This window comes from Heptranchias perlo, chromosome 39 (assembly GCF_035084215.1).
Source record: "Heptranchias perlo isolate sHepPer1 chromosome 39, sHepPer1.hap1, whole genome shotgun sequence".
NCBI classification, from domain to species: domain Eukaryota; kingdom Metazoa; phylum Chordata; class Chondrichthyes; order Hexanchiformes; family Hexanchidae; genus Heptranchias; species Heptranchias perlo.
In genome coordinates, this window is record NC_090363.1 from 12968251 (window position 1) to 12988460 (window position 20210).

Below are 20210 nucleotides of genomic sequence, written 5' to 3' on the forward strand. Positions count from 1 at the left end.
GACTCGTTCCGGCAGTTAAAAATCCCAAATCATATCAGAATAGCCTGCTTCAAAAACTCTGTAAATCCAACATGTCAGGGCAATTTTGTCAGTTTGTGTATACTTGAATCATTATAGATTTTAACCATTGGGCACCGCCATTGTTTGAGTTCCTTGTGTGTTAGTACGTAAACTGATATCACAATGTGCACTGCTTTTATTCCCTGTCAAGTATGTGGCCGATGGTCCATGTATCTTTCACTTTTGGCATTTACTGGGGCAATATGCCTGCACTTCATCAGCCCAATACAGGTTATGCCATCAAGGATGGGCTTTCTTAGTAGAGCAGGCCGGGTGCTTTTACTCCTGGGGGGGAGCGGTGTTGGAGAAGAATTGGAGATGAGCCTCCCAGTATGTTGCGTACTAGCGAGTGGCAACGTCAACAATGTTGGGTTACGATTGGGGCCCTTTGTCCTTTTTGAGGAAATATTATTAACCGAAGATGCCTCGTTTTGCAGCCCTACTCTCTTCAACTTTGCACAAGACTGAGTGAAGGATTGCCTTTCCTAATGGAGTGCTGTCAATCCTGTATTAATTGGTGGAAAAGAATTGAAACTTGTAAAAGACTCTTCTGTCACTTTCAGCTCTCGATAAGAAAAATCAAGTTGCTTTCCTCCAAAGCTGGAGGATACGACTGACGTGATCAAAAAGCAGTAATACAGTTTAGTTCTGATATCGAGTCAAGTTTTGTCCAGCTGCATTCCAAAATTGGATTAATGCTTTTTTTTTGTCTGGAGCTGGAGTATTGTGGCCAATTCTGTACACCACACTTTAGGAAGGATGTCAAGGTCTTAGCGAGGGTACAGAGGAGTTTTACTAGAATGGTAGCAGGGGTGGAAGACTTCAGTTACATGGAGAGACTAGAAAAACTGGGATTGTTCTCCTTAGAGCATAGAAAGTTAAGGGGACTTTTGATAGCGGTGTTCAAAATCATGATAGGTTTTGATCGAGTAAATAAGGAGAAATTATTTCTAGTGGCAGAAGGGTCAGTGACCAGAGGGTACAGATTTAAGGTAATTGGCAAAAGAACCAGAGGTGAAATGAGTTTTTAAAAAAAAATTATCCAGTGAGTGATGATCTGGATTGTACTGCCTGAACGGGTGGTGGAAGCAGATTCAATAACTTTCAAAAGGGAATTGGATTTGGGTTATGGGGAGTGGGATTAATTGGATAGCTCTTTCAATGAACCGGCACAGGCATGATGGGCCGAATGGCCTCCTGTGCTGTATCATTCTATGATTCTAATCCTCTTAAGACAGTGAACTTGAGTCTTGGGAAGGGGTGGCAATTGCCCTCTCCCAAGCCTCCACATATACGCTTTCCAACAGGGATTATAGGATAGCGATCAGGTGTGGGTCAGAGGGAGCCACCGACCAGGCCAATCGGCGTCAGAGGGAGCCACCGACTAGGCCAATCGGCATCGAGTCAGAGAAAAACAGAGTAAACCATTGATGCTGATGTGCCTGCTCTGTGTCTCCCTCTGATGCTTAAATAAAGCCATACACAGTGGCAGACATTCAAAGAAATAATTCAGAATTCTCCACAAATATACATTCCATTGAGAAATAAAAACTCCACGGGAAAAGCAATCCATCCGTGGCTAACTAAAGATGTTAAGGTTAGTATTAGATTAAGAGAAGGCACTTATAATGATGTGAAGAATAGTAGTAAGCCTGAGGATTGGGAGAGTTTTAGAAACCAGCAAAGGATGACCAAAACATTGATTAAAAAGGGAGAAAATAGAATTTGAGAGCAAACTAGCAAGAAATATAAAAACAGATTGCAAGAGCTTCAACAAGTATATAAAAAGGAAGAGTAGCAAAAGTAAACGTTGGTCCCTTAGAGGCTGAGACAGCAGAAATTATAATCGGGAATAAGGAAATGGCAGAGATGTTAAACAAATATTTTGTATCTGTCTTCACAGTGGAAGACACAAAAAGCATAGCAAAAATAATGGGGAATCAAGGGGCAAATGAGACTGAGGAACTTAAAACAATATCAGTGGAGAAAAAGTACTAAACACACTAATGGGTCTAAAAGCCGAAAAATCCCATGGACCTGATGGCCTACATCCGAGGGGTCTAAAAGAGGTGGCTGCAGATATACTGGATGCATTGGTTATGATCTTCCAAAATTCTCTAGATTCCAGAATGGTCCTAGCGGAATGGAAGATAGCAAATGTAACACCGCTATTCAAGAAAGATGGGAGAGAGAAAACAGGGAACTGCTGGTCAGTTAGCCTGACATCAATCATTGGGAAAATGCTGGAATCCATTATTAAGGAAGAAGTAACAGGGCACTTAGAAAATCGTAATATGATTAGGTAGAGTCAACATAGTTTTATGAAAGGAAAATCGTGTTTAACAAATTTATTAGAGTTCTTTCAGGATGTAATTAACAGGTTAGATAAAGGGGAACCAGTGGATGTAGTATATTTGGATTTCCAAAAGGCATTCGATAAGGTGCCACATAAAAGCTTGCTACACAAGATAAGGGCTCATGGGGTTGGGGGTAATATATTAGCATAGATAGAGGATTGGTTAACGGACAGAAAACAGAGAGTAGGGATAAATGGGTCAATTTCAGGTTGGCAGGCTGTAACTTGTGGGGTGCCACAAGGATCGGTGCTTGGGCCTCAGCTATTTACAATCTATATTAATGCCTTAGATGAAGGGACCGTGTGTAATGTATCCAAATTTGCTGGCAATACAAAGGTAGGTGGGGAAAGTAAGCTGTGAGGAGGACGCAAAGGGATATAGACAGGATAAATGAGCGGGCAAGAGGTGGCAGATGGAGTATAATGTGGGGAAATGTGAGGTTATTCACTTTGATAGGTAAAATAGAAAAGCAGAATATTTTTTAATTGGTGAGAAACTATTAAATGTTGGTGTCCTGAGAGACCTGGGTTTCCTCATACAAGAAACACAGAAAGTTAGCAAGCAATTGGGAAGGCCAATGGAATGTTGGCCTTTATTGCAAGAGGGTTGGAGTACAAGAGTAAGGAAATCTTGCTACAATTGTTCAGGGATTTGGTGAGACCACACCTGGAGTACTGTGTACAGTTTTGGTCTCCTTATCTGAGGAAGGATATACTTGCCTTGGAGGCAGTGCAACGAAGGTTCACTAGATTGATTCCTGGGATGAGAGGGTTGTCCTATGAGAAGAGATTAAGTAGAATGGGCCTATACTCTCTCAAGTTTAGGTGATCTCATTGAAACTTATAAGATTCTTGACAGGGTAGATGCTGAGAGGTTGTTCCCCCTGGCGGGCAAGTTCAGAATTAGGGGCATAGTCTCAGGATAAGGGGTCGGCCATTTAGGGCTGGGATGAGGAGGAATTTCTTCACTCAGACCGTTGTGAATCTTTGGAATTCTGTACCCCAGAGGGCTGTGGATGCTCAGTCATTGAGTATATTCAAGGCTGAGATCGATAGATTTTTGGACTCCAGAGAAATCGAGGGATAAGGGGATCAGGTGGGAAAGTGGAGTTGAGGTTGAAGATCAACCTCGATCTTATTGAATGGCGCAGCAGGCTTGAGTGGAGCTACGGCCTACCCCTGCTCCTATTTCTTATGTTCTTATGTTCAATCAGCAAAGAGTCAGAGGGAAACACCGAGCAGGCCAATCAGCATCGGAGGGAAACACCGAGCAGGCCAATCAGCATCGGAAGGAAACACCGAGCAGGCCAATCAGCATCGGAGGGAAACACCGAGCAGGCCAATCAGCATCCTCAGCTTCCCCATCCTCCCAGAGTAAATTTTGTTTTTAAAAATTAAGCTTTTTCCCCTCTCGTGAGAATCTTAGAAAATGAAATTAATGCCCATATTTGTTTCCTCTTTGTTGATTCTCTGCCTCTCTCCATCTCTCCTTCCCAATCTCTGTCAACTAAATACTCTCAGAAAGATACTTCATCGCAGTATTCACCCACAAAGTAATATGTTCAATGGACTCCCAGCAATGAATGATATCACATCTCATACCTTCACCGTTTATCCATGATAATATAAGAGACATCTCATACCTTCACTGTTTATCCATGATAATATAGAGGCATCTTATCCCTTCACTGTTTAACAGATTGTAAACAATTTTACAACACCAAGTTATAGTCCAGCAATTTTATTTTAAATTCACAAGCTTTGTGAATTTAAAATAAAATTGCTGGACTATAACTTGGTGTTGTAAAATTGTTTACAACTGTTTAACAGAGATAATGGTGAAGATTTGTTTCTGTATTGCCTGGCTGTCCAAAAGTAGTCCTCTAATGATTTATTCATGGATTATGGACTGTCCTTTGAATATACCGGTCAATCTGAAATATTTAGAAATGTCATACCATTCTAGTACATTTGGGGTTGACTCTTACATTTCTGATTTCATGGAGTTAATTAAAAGCCTGTCAGAAAGGTATGTCTGCACATTTTTAGCATTTAGCTATGGTGATCTGTGCATTAACTAATGCAACCCCTCCCTCTGTTGGATGCTTGGAGTGTTGCAGCCCAATTAAAGTCATGCAGACAGTATCATTGGACTGAATTTCCACACAATGTTATATCCGTACAGTAGACTCTTGTTAAAATATCTGATATTTTAGAACTGATAGTCAAAGACAGCCTGGGGGTAGAAACCATCTGTGACGATCTTTGGCTGCACTCACTTCCACTCACCCACGCAGCGGGACGGCTTTCCAGTGCTCTGCACCTCGCCGGTCCTATGTAAATGAGGCTGGTACCTCAATAGCCATCCATCATCCATCCATCCATCTGATGTCCTGAGGTCGTAAATATAAGTTCTTCCTTTTCTTTCTTTTTAAGCTATTCGGCTACAAAGTTCTGACATCCACCCAGATACTGTCCAGATAACAGAGAGGTGTGGAAACCGGGGCTTTGTTATGTATTATTGCATTCCCAAACCTAGCTGTGGAAGGCAATTATAGAGATGCTAGTGCACAAAGTAAGAATGAGAGGTGGAACCTTGGTCCATTTGTGTCACGCACACCTGCTGACATGATTACACAATTGTGATTTTATTATTTTGATGCTATACTCAATGGTTCTTTGCAAGAACATTAATGATAGGGCCTGGTTAACCTAACAACGAGAGAAGGGTATTCCAGCAAATAAGCTGTGTCGAGAATAGGATCCTGTTAGCATCATGGTGGGGAGGACTCAGGCAGAAATAAAAACATAAGTGTAAATTAGCCTAAAGGTAAGAAAAAGGGATGAGAGCGAAGTCCAGATCAGAAATAGTGGTAATAGAATCATAGAAAGTTACGGCACAGAAGGAGGCCATTCGGCCCATCGTGTCGGTGCCGGCCGAAAAAGAGCTACCCAAAAGTACTTCAGGTTCAAAAGAAATATAGGAAATAAAATAAAATTGCTAAAAATACAACAGGAGTGATGAAAAAGCAAGGGAAGTGATAAGTTAAAATGTGTGTTAAAAACATCAGGACCAAAGGGCAGGATGGGTCTATTGCCCAATTAAAAGTTCTAGACACTAATGCACACGGCATAAGGAATAAGACAAGCGAATTAGAAGCACAAATTCAGCTTAAAGGGTAGGACGTAGAGACCTGGCTGCAAGGTGGGCAAGACTGGGAGATAAATATTCATCGAATTACATACAGGCCATTCGACCCAACTGGTCTATGCCGGCGTTTATGCTCCACATGAGCCTCCTCCCTCCCTACTTCATCTCACCCTATCAGCATATCCTTCTATTCCTTTCTCCCTCATGTGTTTATCAAACTTCCTCTTAAATGTATCTATGCTATTTGCCTCAACTACTGCTTGTGGTAGCGAGTTCCACATTCTAACCACTCTCTGGGTAAAGAAGTTTTTCCTGAATTCTCTATTGGATTTATTAGTGACTATTTTACATTTATGACCTCTAGTTTTGGACTTCCCCACAATTGGAAACATTTTCTCTACATCTACCCTATCAAACCCTTTCATTATCTTAAAGATTTCTATCAGGTCACCCCTCAGCCTTCTCTTTAGAAAAAAGAGCCCCAGCCTGTTCAGCCTTTCCTGATAAGTATATCCTCTCAGTTCTGATATCATCCTTGAGAATCTTTTTTGCACCCTCTCCAGTGCCTCTATATCATTTCTATAGTATGGAGAGCAGAACCGTGCACAGTGCCCCTAATGTCGTCTAACCGAGGTTCTATACAAGTTTAACACAACTTCTCTGCTTTTCAATTTTATCCCTTTAGGAATGAACACTAATGCTTGATTTGCCTTTTTATGGCCTTATTAACCTGCATTGCTACTTTTAATGATTTGTGTATCTATATTCCAGCTTATAAGGCCTTTAGAAAGGACAGGGAAATTGGAAAAGGCGGTGGAGTAGCAATATTGATAAGGTACACTATTACACCATTAGAAAGAGGGGATATCAGTGAGGGTAAGCAGGCAGTAGAAACGCTATGGGTAGAATTGAGGAATAGAAAAGGTTACAAGACTTTGATGGGAGTTGTCTGGAGACCTCCTGATAGCAGTGATGAAGTAGTGGGATGCATAAACATGGAGATCGGACAAGCTTGTCGCAAAAGCAGAATGGGCATAATGGAAGACTTTAATTTTCACACAGACTGGGAGAATCAGCTCGAGTCCCAAAGGTAGTGAATTTCGTGAGTGCATTGTTTTCTGGAACAATATGTTCTTGAAGCAACAAGAGGATAGGCCATACTAGATTTAGTGATGAGTAATGAGCCTGAATTAGTCAATAATCGAACAGTAAGGTAACACCTGGCTAACAGTGGCCATACGATGATTGAATTCGACATTGGGTTTGAGAGGGCGAAGGGTGTCACAAACCAAGGTTTTAAATTTAGGTAAGGCTGACTTTGGAGGGATGAGGCAGAAATTGACCACAGTAAATTGGGCAGAACTGCTAACAGATTAAATTGCAGGTGAATAGTGGGAGGTGTAAAATGGAATGTTTGCTACAATATAAGACCTGTACATACTCCTAAAGGGCAAGAGCTCTACTTGTGTATTTAAAAAACCTTGGTCAACAATTGAGGTGAGAGATAATATTAAACTATCTCTGCCAGAGGCAAACATCTGTGGGGCTAAACTTTCAATAAGCAAAAGTTAACTTTAAATCTGATTTTAAAGGGGGGAGGGTGACAATTGCTTGACTCATTTTGCTGTTGCTTAGTAAGCCAATGGACTGTCCAGAAATCTCTAAAAGATAAACTAAGTTGAGTTTGTAAAATGTTGACATCCTATGTGACTGCGATTGTGGTAAACTATTCCTCCTCATCCTTGTCGACCTGTCTGCAGCCTTTGACATGGTTGATCACACCGTCCTCCTCCAATGAACCTCCTTCGTGGTGGGACAGCGCTCGCCTAGTTCCATTCCTATCTGTCCAGTCGTAGCCAGAGAATCACCTGCAATGGCTTCTCTTCCCACTCCCGCACTGTTACCTCTGGAGTCCCCCAAGGATCCATCCTTGGCCCCCTCCTATTTCTCATTTTCATGCTGCCCCTCAGCGACATCATCCGAAAACACAATGTCAGGTGCCACATGTACGCCGACGTCACCCAGCTCTACATCACCACGACCTCCCTCGACCCCTCCACTGCCTCTGATTTGTCACACTGCTTGATCGACATCCACTATTGGATGAGCAGAAATATCCTCCAATTAAATATTGGGAAGACTGACGCCATTGTCTTTGGTACCCCCAACAAATTCCGTTCCCTAGCCACCGATGCCATCCCCCTCCCTGGCCACTGTCTGAGGCTGAACCAAACTGTTCGCAACCTTCGTATCCTATTTGTCCCTGAACTAAGCTTCCAACCCCATATCCTCTCCATCACAAAGACCGTCTACTTCCACCTCTGTAACATCACCCCTCTCTGCACCTGCCTCAGCTCATCTGCTGCTGAAACCCTCATCCATTTCTTTGTTACCTCTAGACTCGACTATTCCATTTCTTGGCCGGCCTCTCACCTTCCACCCTCCATCAACTTGAGCTCATCCAAAACTCTGCTGCCCGTATCCTAACTCGCACCAAGTCCTGTTCACCCATCACCCCTGTGCTCGCCGACCTACATTGGCTCCCAGTCTGGCAACTCCTCAATTTTAAAATTCTCATCCTTGTTTTCAAATCTTTCCATGGCCCTCGCCCCCTCCCTATCTCTGTAACCTCTTCCAGCCCTATAACCCTCGGAGATCACTGTGCTCCTCCAATTCTCACCTCTTGTGCATCCCCGATTTTCTTCGCTCCATCATTGGCGGCCGTGCCTTCACCTACCTAGACCCTAAGCTCCGGCTTCCCTCCCCAAACCTCTCCACTTGTCTGCCTCTCTCTCCTTAAAACCTTGTCACCTGTCCAAATATCTCCATATGTGGTTCAGTGTCAAATTTTGATTAATTTATGGCTCCTGTGAAGCACCTTGGGACATTTTACTACATTAAAGGCGCTGTATAAATGCAAGTTGATATTGTTGTTTAAAATAGATGAAAAGTGGGAAGAAATCTGAATAGAAATAAAATGTTTGATATTCTGAAATAGAACAGACGGTTACTGTGCAGTATTAGCGGAGGTGAAATTATTTTGTTGCCTATTTTAACAGATGTCAGGATTCCACTTCTGGCGTGTGGAGGCTGAAGCATCGTATAAAACAATCCCCTGGATATTTATTGGAGCCCTTAAATACTTCACAATAACTGGGTCACTGACTCCTGTAAAATACCAGAAGAAGGAATTTGACATGAATAATCTTCCCGATCAAATTGCCTCCCATGGGGGTCATTTGAAAGTTAAGGAATGTTCACATTATTCAAACAATCGTTAAGGTCGCACAAGGCAATTTCTGGGCTATTGATCTTTAATAATATTATAGAGTTTGCTCCACTTTCTCCCTAATTCCAATGGAGGGGGATCCACCTTTTCCACATTATTCCATGACATATTGTTCAGCTGTGAAGGAATTGCAATAAATTCCAGCCCAATGGAGGCGGCCATGGCGGCGCCACCTTCCCACAATGCAGCGCGGTGGAGAAAAGGCCCCATCGATGGACAGCCCGGGCCGCACAGCACTCCGGGAAATCGAGTCACCTGACCCCCGGACAGGCGGCAGAGGGAGAGGGGCAGCAGGAGGCGTCCAGCAGGGCCATGTCGCATGTCATGCCTGCGTGGGGAGGTCACTTCAGGTGTCACACACTGAGCCCACTACAAGCTGGTGGACAGGTACAAAAAATAAGTATAAAGGCTAATGGAATGTTATTCTATATCTCAAGGGGGCTCGAATGCAAAAGGGGGAAAGTTATGTTACAGTTGTATAAAGCTCTGGTTAGATCACATCTAGATTACTGCATTCAGTTCTGAGCACCGTGCCTCAGGAAGGATATACTGGCCTTGGAGGGGGTGCAGCGCAGGTTCACCAGAATGACACCTAAAATGCTTAAATTGTGAGGACAAGTTGCATGGACTAAGTTTGTATTCCCTTGAGTATAGAAGATTAAGGGGTGACCTAATTGAGGTTTTTAAGATGATTAAAGAATTCGATAGGGTAGTTAGAGAGAAACTATTTCCTCTGGTTTGGGAGTTCAGAACAAGGGGGCATAACCTTAAAATTAGAGCTAGGTCATTCAGGGGTGATGGCGGGAAGAGCTTCTTCACGCAAAGAGGAGTGGAAATCTGGAACTCTCTCCCCAAAAAACTGTTGAGGCTAGGGGTAGATTGAAAAGTTCAAAACTGTGATTGATAGATTTTTGTTAGGTAAGGGTTTTAAGGGTTACAGAACCAAGATGGGTAAATGGAGTTAAGATACAGATCAGCCATGACATAACTGAATGCGGAACAGGCTTGAGGGGCTGAATGGCCTACTCCTGTTCATGTGTTACACCGCTCTTACTTTGCAAGTATTTAAAAAGAAACATAAATTTATTCATGGTTATGAAACAAGTGCCAATTGCAATCTTGTCCACACTTAACAGCTTTGTAAGGGAGTTGAAAATGGAATCTCCCCCTACACAAGTCAGCCTTGTCAGGAAGCTATTCACCCTTAGCCTACCTTGAAATAAAATTCGCCAACATGAAAATAGGGCCTGTTAAGTTTCTCTTGACTTGAAGACGTACATATTATCACCTGCAATGTGGAACTAACGTTCTCCTCTGTTAAGAGAGAGCCTACAGCATTTTTGGACATCAGCAAACAATACAAACTTGGAGACTTACAACTCCAAGCAAAAATAAACCTCTTCCAACAGGACGTTCAATTTAAGCAATAGGGCATCTACCTGTTTAAATTCTATTTTCAAGATAGGGAAATAGGTGGAAAGTTTAGAACTTTTAATGAGCTTTCTAAGTACAACCATGGCTTCCTGCAAACACCACACTGCTCATTGCTGGGTTCTCTTGGAACACTTTAAGGTGGAAAGGATATATTTTAATAACCTTTAGGACACTTTTAGTCCGCAGTTGACAGAATACAAAGAGGCATTTGGAATCTATTGATGCTGGACTGGTCCCATGATGAAGTTGCAGCAGAAATTCATGATCATAAGGACAGAAGGAACATTTTTCACAGGCTAAAAATGAGTAGGAACATAACAATTATAGATATTATTAACGCCAAATCAAAGACTGAGTTTATTGCAAATGGTGATAGGACAATAGAAAGTCTCCATGAATGAGAGGCGACTGAAAACCATGAGAGAGAGAGGCAGAAAGGCAGGGAGGAAAGTTCTCATAGAATCATACAGCACCGAAGGCCATTTGGCCCATTGTGCCTGTGCTGGCTCTTTGAAACAGCTATCCAATTAGTCCCACTCCCCTGCTCTTTCCCCGTACCCAGTGAGTTTTTCCTTTTCAAGTATATATCGGATTCCCTTTTGAAAGTTACTGTTGAATCTGCTTCCACCACCCTTTCTGGCAGTGCATTCCAGATCATAGGAACTCACTGTGTAAAAAAAAACCTCCTCATCTCCCCTCTCTGTGTCCTCTAGTGAAAAGTTTCTCCTTATTTACTCTATTAAAACCCTTAATAATTTTGAACACATCTTTTAAATAGAGGTGTTAAAGTGGCACAATGTGTAGTGTAGACAGGAGCAGAAAGTTGAAAAGGGACGTTGATAGATTAAGTCAGTGGGCAAATCTGATGGAGTTCAATGTGGGGAAGTGTGACTTTGGACCTAAGAAATATAGATCAGAGTATTTTCTATATTGTGAGAAACTAGGAAATGTGGAGGAGCAGAGAGATTTATGGGTCCATGTACAGAAATCACTCATGGACAGGTTCAAAATATAATTAAAAAGGCTAATGGAATGTTATACTTTATCTCAAGGGAGCTGGAATACATAGGGTGGAAGTTATACTAAAGTCGTATAAAGCTCTAGTTAGATCACATCTGGGGTGCTGCAGTTCTGGGCGCTGCATCCCAGGAAGGATATATTGGCCTTGGAGGGGGTGCAGTGCAGATTCACCAGAATGATACCGGGGTTAAAAGGGTTAAATTGTGAGGCCAGGTTGCATAGACTCGGCTTGTATTGCCTTCAGTATATAATGTAAAGGGGTGATCTAATTGAGGTGTTTAAGATGATTACAGGATTTAATAGGGTAGATAGAGAGAAACTATTTCCTCTGGTGGGGGGAGTCCAGAACAAGGGGGCATTACCTTAAAATTAGAGCCAGGCCGTTCAGGGGTGATGTCAGGAAGCACTTCTTCACACAAAGGGGAGTGGAAATCTGGAACTCTCTCCCCCACAAAGCTGTTGAGGCTGGGGGTCAGTCGAAAATATAAAAACTGAGATTGTTAGATTTTTATTTGGCAAGGATATTAAGAAATATGGAACCAAGGAGGGTAAATGGAGTTAAGATACGGATCAGGAATGATCTAACTGAATGACAGAACAGGCTCCAGGGGTTGAATGGCCTCCTCCAGTTCCTATGTAAATCGCCCCCTAACCTTTTGTGCTCTAAGGAGAACAATCCCAGCTTTTCCAGTCTCTCCACATAACTGAATTCCCTCAACCTTGGTATCTCCTCTGCGCCCTCTCCTTGTTGTATTCATGCTAAATTGGGGGGTTCAAACCGATTGATCTTGTACACCCCTACAGTTTAAATGGGCGAATTACTTACAATGATCAAAAAAAAAATCCAAAAATACAATTATTTAATTTACCAGACTTACCATGTTTCTTCATCGAATTTGCTTCATTCTTTGAAATCGCTCAACAGCAAATAATGGGACAATCCCCAAATAATGATCCTTTCTTCCAATTCTAAAACATCTTTCTCTTAGTACACGCAGATGGGGCGAAACAATGTTTTTAATAAACATTCCTACTCGATAAATGTGGGTGTTGAAATGGATGAACATTTCCACTGAAGTAACCGAGAAAGGGATTACAGACAACGAGTGCCCACACACTAGGATTTCACTGGTTAATAGCTGGGTCCATGATTGTACTATCGGTCAATGGACATTTAGGACCACTTTCTGAAGTGTTTCTGTCCGCTATCATACAGCAGATTTATCTTTTTATATATATATATATATATAGCATATTTAATTTTATTGTCAGATTAGTTATTTCATTGCTGTTTGCGGGATCTTGCTGTGCGCAAACTGGCTGTCACGTTTCCCTAGATTACAACAGTGCCTACACTTCAAACGTACCCCATTGGCTGTAAAGCCCTTTGGGAAGTCGGGAAAGGCGCTATCTCAATGTCCTTTCTTTGTCTGGAAATGGAAAATGTCCCGTTAATAACTTTCTCTGAGCGGTAGTAACAGGGACTCAAACAGTTAAAAGGAACTCATTCAATAACAGTCACATTTTTGACTTGGTAGAATGTGTCCGACCAGTGTAAATATCGGTGAGAATTAATAAGGGATTACAATTGCTTGTTGCAATTGCAACCTAGCAATGGAAAGTGCGTTGATCTTAGCGATCGCTATCTGCACAGATCGAGGTGGCAAGATCAGCATTTTCCAACAGTAGGTGATGTACCGTTTAAAAACTGACGTCGTCGGTTCACTGCAATCTATTGATCTGATCGATCTCCACTGGTGGCGTTTAATGTGTACACAACCTGTGCTTCGGGTTCCAACTCTCGCCAAGTTCTGTCCGTTCCCCTGTCGAGAACATTACCTGCATTAACAAGAACAATCTGTGACGCTAATCGGTAAATGTTTTACAAAAAGGGCTGCAGCCTGAATTACGCCTCTACCCGAAAACCCTTTCATCTGCTTCCAACTCCTCTCACACTGCTGGGTGTCACACGGGAAGGGGTTCTTCTCGACACCGCGCAGGGGTGAACACGGAAACTGGAGTCGAAGTTTGCAAACTTTGGCTTCAGATCGACCTCGACTAATCGGCGGTGCTCTGTAACTTCAAACTTTTTGTTTTTTTTTGCAAATCTCGATTTCTCGGCACCATAAATAAATACAAATTAGACTGCAAGCCCGCAGGCGGTCGTTTAACCTGGACTCTGGGTGAGTACAAAACTACAGCTTCCCATTAACGCAGGGGTGGCAAAGCCTGTCGGTGAACATTATAAGTGGTGATTTTAACATTGCCAGCCCGTTGGGAAACTGACGGGGGTCGGGTGCAAATCTGGTTCTATAGCCCGCCTGAATTTACTCTCCATTGGAGTCAGCAATATTGGGTGGAATGTGAAACCGGCGTTCCATCCGATCCCGTGGGTTTCCGGCCCGGCCAGTTAGGTTAAAATTACAGACTTCACGTCTCTATTATTGCTGGATTAAATAGTTACAATCTCTTCTTTCCCCTCCTCCAACCTGTCAAAATAGCACCTACTTTGCAAATATATTATTAACCTTTAGTGATAGAACGAATAAAGGCGAATAAGACTAAACAGTCGGCGGATCGGAGACTCTGCTGGAGATGGCTGGCCGTCGACACATGAAATGTTTGTACATTCTGCTGATTTACGCGGTGATCGGCTGCAATGGTGAGAACTATTTACAATTTCAACTCAATTTACTGTAACCTTTCACCGGCCGGCCGCGTGTTAATAACCCGTTCTCTGTTTGTGTTTCAGAACTCAATCGGTTCGGGTGTGTCTGTACTTCTGTCGGTGGGTTTGCTGCTGGTAAGATTTTTCAGAAGTGAGAGCACCGAATTTTCCACTTTCCGAAATTATTATTTTACTAATTACTGATTGAGAAAAAAAAATATTTTCAATTCTGTGTGATTCTCACCTGAATGTCTTCCCCCCGCCCCCTCCATCCACCAATCGATAACATTTGTAGATTTCTGCGTGTATTTCGTTTTCGTGCCGTGTTTTTTTTCCAGCTGCGTGAAGTAACCTCATCCTAATCCGCCGGGCGGGAAGCCCACGGGATCGGGTGGAACGCTGGTTTTTACATCCCGCCCAATATTGGTCTCCACTGACTTCAATGGGGAGTAAAATCGAGGCGGGGTGCAAAAGTAGCGTTGCGCCCGATCCTGTCAGTTTCCCTACTGGTGGGTTAAGTTAAAATGACCGGCTTCAGAACACCCACTTGTAACCACCTCATTAACCTATTTGGTGGCAATTTTAACTTTAGACATTAGTGCAAAATGGGCGCTATGGAATTGGCCATCTTCTATGCATCCTGTCCCATATTCCCTTTAATTGACTTCTATGGGAAGTGAAATCGAAAATGGTGTATAATGGGTGGCTAATTCCATATTGCCCATTTTACAGTATCGCCCAGAGTTAAAATTGCCCTCCATTGAGTAGTGAATGCGCAACATGTGATTGCAATCCTACGACTGACAATTCGGGGAATTACACAGTTAGAAACCTGATTTTAAATTAATTTTTGCTAAGTACAGACAACACAAATTTTCCAGTTTTTGTGGTTGGACGTGGACAGGAGATGGATGGAGGTCCAACCTGCAGATTATTCAGTGTAGTTGATTTTATCAAAGAAAAAAAAAAGATTCATCACAAGCATTGCACTTTGCGCTCAAAGTGTTTTCAGTCTGTTAATCTTTAATGTATACAGGAGCTATTAAACCCCTAAACCGATAACTATCACTTAACATAATAACGAAATGAAGATCCCTGTCAGGTCGCGGTAACCTATTCACTGCTTGTTTCTCATCAAGGAAGAAACAGAGTGCAATGCTTTAGCAGTCATTAGTGCTGCACAATAGATGATGCAAAACGGAGGTAAATTGTCTGAAGTATTTCACTTTTGCCTCTGAGACAATCAATATGGCATGGTAGGAAACAGTGTCCCTTCGTATTGGGTACTAAAGGCTGCACACACAACGACATCTCTTTTAAAGATCAGAACTTATCATGGGGGCACGAATTTTTCAGACAAGCAATAGAGCAACAGGTGGTGAAACTAGGTCATACTAGATTTAGGGATGAGTAATAAACCAGAATTAGTTAACAATATGACTGTAACCGATCATCTTGCAAATAGTAATCGTAATCTGATTGAATTTTGTATTAAATTTGAGGACATGTCTGGAGAATCTCAAACCAGGGCTTTAAATTTAAGTAAGGCAAACTTTGAAGGGATTGACCGCAGTAAAATGGGCTGAGCAGTTAACACATAGTGGGAAATATTCAAAGAATTGATTGGCACGATACAAAACTAATACATTTCCCTCCAAGCCAAAGGCTTCACTTGTGCAGTTAAGTAATCACAGTCAACAAATGAGGCAGGAGACAGTTTCAAGCTAAAAGAAAAGGATAACAGAAATGCAAGGAAAAGTGGAAATCCAATAGACTGGGAGAGCTATAAAAAACAACAAAAGGATAAGAAGAAATTAATAATAGATGCAAAAATGGATAATAAAATAAACTTCCAAGGGATATCATAATTAACAGAAAAGATTTTATAAATATACTAAAAAAATAAGAACGATAAAGGGGAATGTGGGTCCATTAAGACAGATTCACGTGACACTATACTGGACAATAAGAAAATGACAGACTTTTTAAAGTAATGTATATCAATTTTCATAAAGGCGAACGAGGACAAAATACTAGTGGTGCAATACAACCTAAAAATAAGTCAAGTAGGGGAGGGGGTGCGGGGACATAGTGGATTTAATATCAATTTAAAAATGGTAATCGAGAAAATAACGGGACTTAAGTTAGACATATCTCCAGGACCTAATGGTTCCACCCCAGAGTATTAAACAGAATAGGTTAGCAAATTGCAGATGCGTTAGTCATAATTTTCCAAACCTCTCTAAATTCGATAATTATAGATTCATAGAATCTTACAGGACAGATGGAAACCATTTGGCCTATCATGCCTGTGCCGGCTCTTTGAAAGAGCTATTCAATTAGTCCTACACTCCCTGCTCTTTTCCCATAGCCCTGCAAAGTTTTCCTTTTCAAGTATAAATCCAATTCCTTTTTGAAAGTTATTATTGAATCTGCTTCCACCGCCCTTTCAGGCAGTGCATTCCAGATCGTAACAACATACTGCATGAAAAAATGCTCCTCGTCTGCTTCTTTGGTTCTTTTGCTAATTATGTTAAATATGACCCTCCCTCCAGTGGAAGCAGTTTCTCTTTATTTATTCTACCAAAACACCTCATAATTTTGAACACTTCAATGGAATCTCCCCCAAACCTACCCTGCTCTAAGGAAAATAATCCCAGGTTCTCTCATCTTTCCACATAACTGAAGTCTCTCATCCCTGGTGTAATTCTGGTAAATATCCTCTGCTTCCTCTCCAAGGCACTGACAGCCTTCCTAAAGTGTGGTGCTCAGAATTGGACACAATACTCTAGCTGAGGCCTAACCAATGATTTATAAAGGTTTAGCATAGCTTCCTTCCTTTTGTACTCTATGCCTCTATTTATAAACCCAGGGCTCCCATGTGCTTTTTTAACAGCTTTATCAACATGTCCTTCAAAGATTTGTGCATGTGAACCCCCAGGTCTCTTTGTTCCTGCACTCACTTCAAAATTGTACTATTTAGTTTATATTGCCTCTCTTCATTCTTCCTTCCAAAATGCATCACTTCACACTTCTCTGCCTTAAATTTAATTTGCCATGCACTGGAATTCCCTCTACAAACCTCTCTGCCTCTCTACCTCTCTCTCCTCCTTTAAGAGGCTCCTTAAAACTTACCTCTTCGACCTAACTATTGGTCACCTGTCCAAATATACCTCCTTATGTGGCTCGTGTCAAATTTTGTCTGATAACGCTCCCTGTGAAATGCCATGGGATATTTGACTATGTTAGAGGCGCTAGATAAATGCAATTTGTTATTGTTGTCGGCCCATTTCACCAGTCTGTCTATGTCCTCCTGACGTCCGCTATTATCCTCCTCAATGTTTATTACATTTCCAGGTTTTGTTTCACCTGTAAACTTTGAAATTGTGCCCCCTATACCCAAGTCTAGGTCATTAATATATATCAAAAAGAGCAGTGCTCCTAATACCGACACCTAGGGGACATCACTGTATACTTCCCTCTAGTCTGAAAAACATCCTTTCACCATTACTATGTTCTTTCTGTCTCTTGGCCAATTTTGTATCCTTGCTGCCACTGCCCCTTTAATCCCAGGGGCTACAATGTTGCTATTAAGTCTAGTAAGTGGCATTCCGTCAAATGCCTTCTGAAAGTCCATACACAACATCAAATACATTACCTTCATCAATCCTTTCCGTTATTTAATCGAAGAACTCAATCAACGTTGTCAAACACGAATTGCCTTTAACAAATCTGCTGGTTGTCATTAATTAACCCACGTTTTTCCAAGTTAAAATGAATTGTGTACCAGGTTATGGTCTCTACAAGTTTCCTTGCCATCGACATCAGGCTGACTGGCCTGTAGTTACCATGTTTATTCCTCCACTGCTTTTTGAACAGGGGTGTAACAATTGCAACCCTTTGGCACCAACCCATTATCTAAGGAGGATTGGAAGTTTGTGGCCAGAGCCTCTGCTATTTCCACCCTTACTTCCCTCAGTAACCTAGGATGCATCTCATCCGGAACGGGCGACTTCTCAATTTGAACGCTGCCAACCTTTTAAGTTACCAGGGTTTAAAGAGTTAAATTATGAGGACCGGTTGAATAAAGTAGATTTGTATTACATTGAATTTAGAAGATTGAGAGGTAATCTAATCGAGGTGCTTAAAACTGATAAAGGGATTTGATGGGGTAGATAAAGAAAAACTATTTCCTCAAGAACAAGGGGTCATAACCTTAAAATTAGAACCAGAAGTTACATCGGGAAGCACTTTTTCACACAAAGGGGAGTGGAAATTTGGACTTCTCTCCCAAAACGCTGTGTATGCTGGGGGTCAATTGAAACTTTCAAGTCTGAGATCGATAGCTTTTTGATGGGTAAGGGTATCAAGGGATATGGATCAAAGGCAAGTAACTAGAGTTGAGGTACAGATCAGCCATAATCTAATTGAATGGTGGAGCAGGCTCGAGGGGCTGAATGGCCGACTCCTGTTCCTATGTTCCTGTGAAATCCATGTACAAAGTATAGCTATTGCTGCCAAAGATTTTATGTCAGTAGGTTAAACACGAGCATTTAGATGCCAGGCAGTGCTCATTGCGTGTGTTGCACAGGACACATTAAAGGTGCCGGAAGTGTTAGGAACATGAATGCTATATCTTTCTGTTGGCTTTCCTTTCAACCTCTGGAACACTGAGACCCAGAGGCTTGGCAAAGCATTCAATTGTGTGAAGTGTCACGGGTACACTTTTTATGAGCAAAACATCTGAACTGCATGTGAGGAGCCTTTGGGGGAATTATCTGATCAATATTCAATATCATAGGAATTCTATTTATTAATATCTCACCATGAAATGTGACTAATCAACTTAGCCTTGTATTACGGCAAGGATAGTGTCCCTGGGTGAATTAGAATCGACAGACAAAGGGGAAAAGTTTAACCTAACTCACCCAATGCAGGTTTTACACCCCACCTGATTATACTCTCCACTGAAGTCAGTGGTGACTAATATTGGACGGGGTGTAAAACTGATGTCCCACCCGATCCCGTGGGTTTCCCACCTGGCAAGTCAGGTTAAAATTACCCAGTGTCTTTTGCCATTTTTGTACCCAAGGAGGTGTAAATAGAAAGATCATCGAATTGACTTTATGTGACTGTATGATGTTTGCTTCCAATGTACCTCACTTGCAGTTTATAGCCCAAGTGAGACATGTCTGAGAGTGGCAGGCCATATTAGATTTAATAATGAGTAATGAGCTAGTCTTAGTTAATAATCTAACAGTAAGGGAACATTTATCTAACAGTGATTATAATATGATCGAGTTCAATGTTAGGTTTGAAAAGGAGAAACCTACCACAGTTACTAAGATTCTAGATTTTGGTATGGCTAACATTAACAAGATGAGGCAGAGACTGACGACAGCAAACTGGTCAAAACTGTTATCGAGTAAAACTACAGATGAACAATGGGAGGTGTTCAAAAAAGAATTTAGCTTAGTATGTGACCCATAAATACCCCTAAGGGGCAAGAGCTCTACTTACCAAATAATACAGCCATGGCTGACAAAAGAGGTGAGAGATAACATATAACTAAAGGAAAGAGCATGCAAAAGGGGACTGGGAGAGATATAAAGAACAGCAAAGGAAGACAAAAAATATAGTAAGAGCTGCAAAAAGGGAATACGAAAAGAAACATGTGAGAGATATCAAGATTAGTACAGAAAATTTTTCCAATAATATTAGAAGAAAGGGGATAGTCGAGGCTAATGTGGGCCCTTTAAAAACAGACGCTGGTAATATTGCAAATGAAAATAAGGAAATAGCTGACTTGTTGAATAATTACTTTGTGTCAGTCTTCACAGTAGAGGAAGGGGATAATATACCTGACATTCCAGGGAAACTAATAATGAATCAAGGACTGAAACTCACTAAAGTTAACGTAAGCAAGAAAACTGTATTAGAAAAATAATTCCACTAAAGACTGACAAATCCCCAGGACCTGATGGTCTACAACCCAGGGTTTTAAAGGAAGTAGGTTAGAAAATTGCAGATGCTTCAGCCATAATCTTCCAAAGCTCTACCGATTCAGGAATTGCCCCTTTAGATTGGAAAATTGCAAATCTAACTCCATTATTTAAGAAAAGTGAGGGAGAGAAACCAGGAAACTATAGACCTGTTACTGGAATCTATAATTAAGGACAGGGTGACTGAGCACTTAGAAAAATTTCAGCTGATTAAAGAGAGCCAACATGGA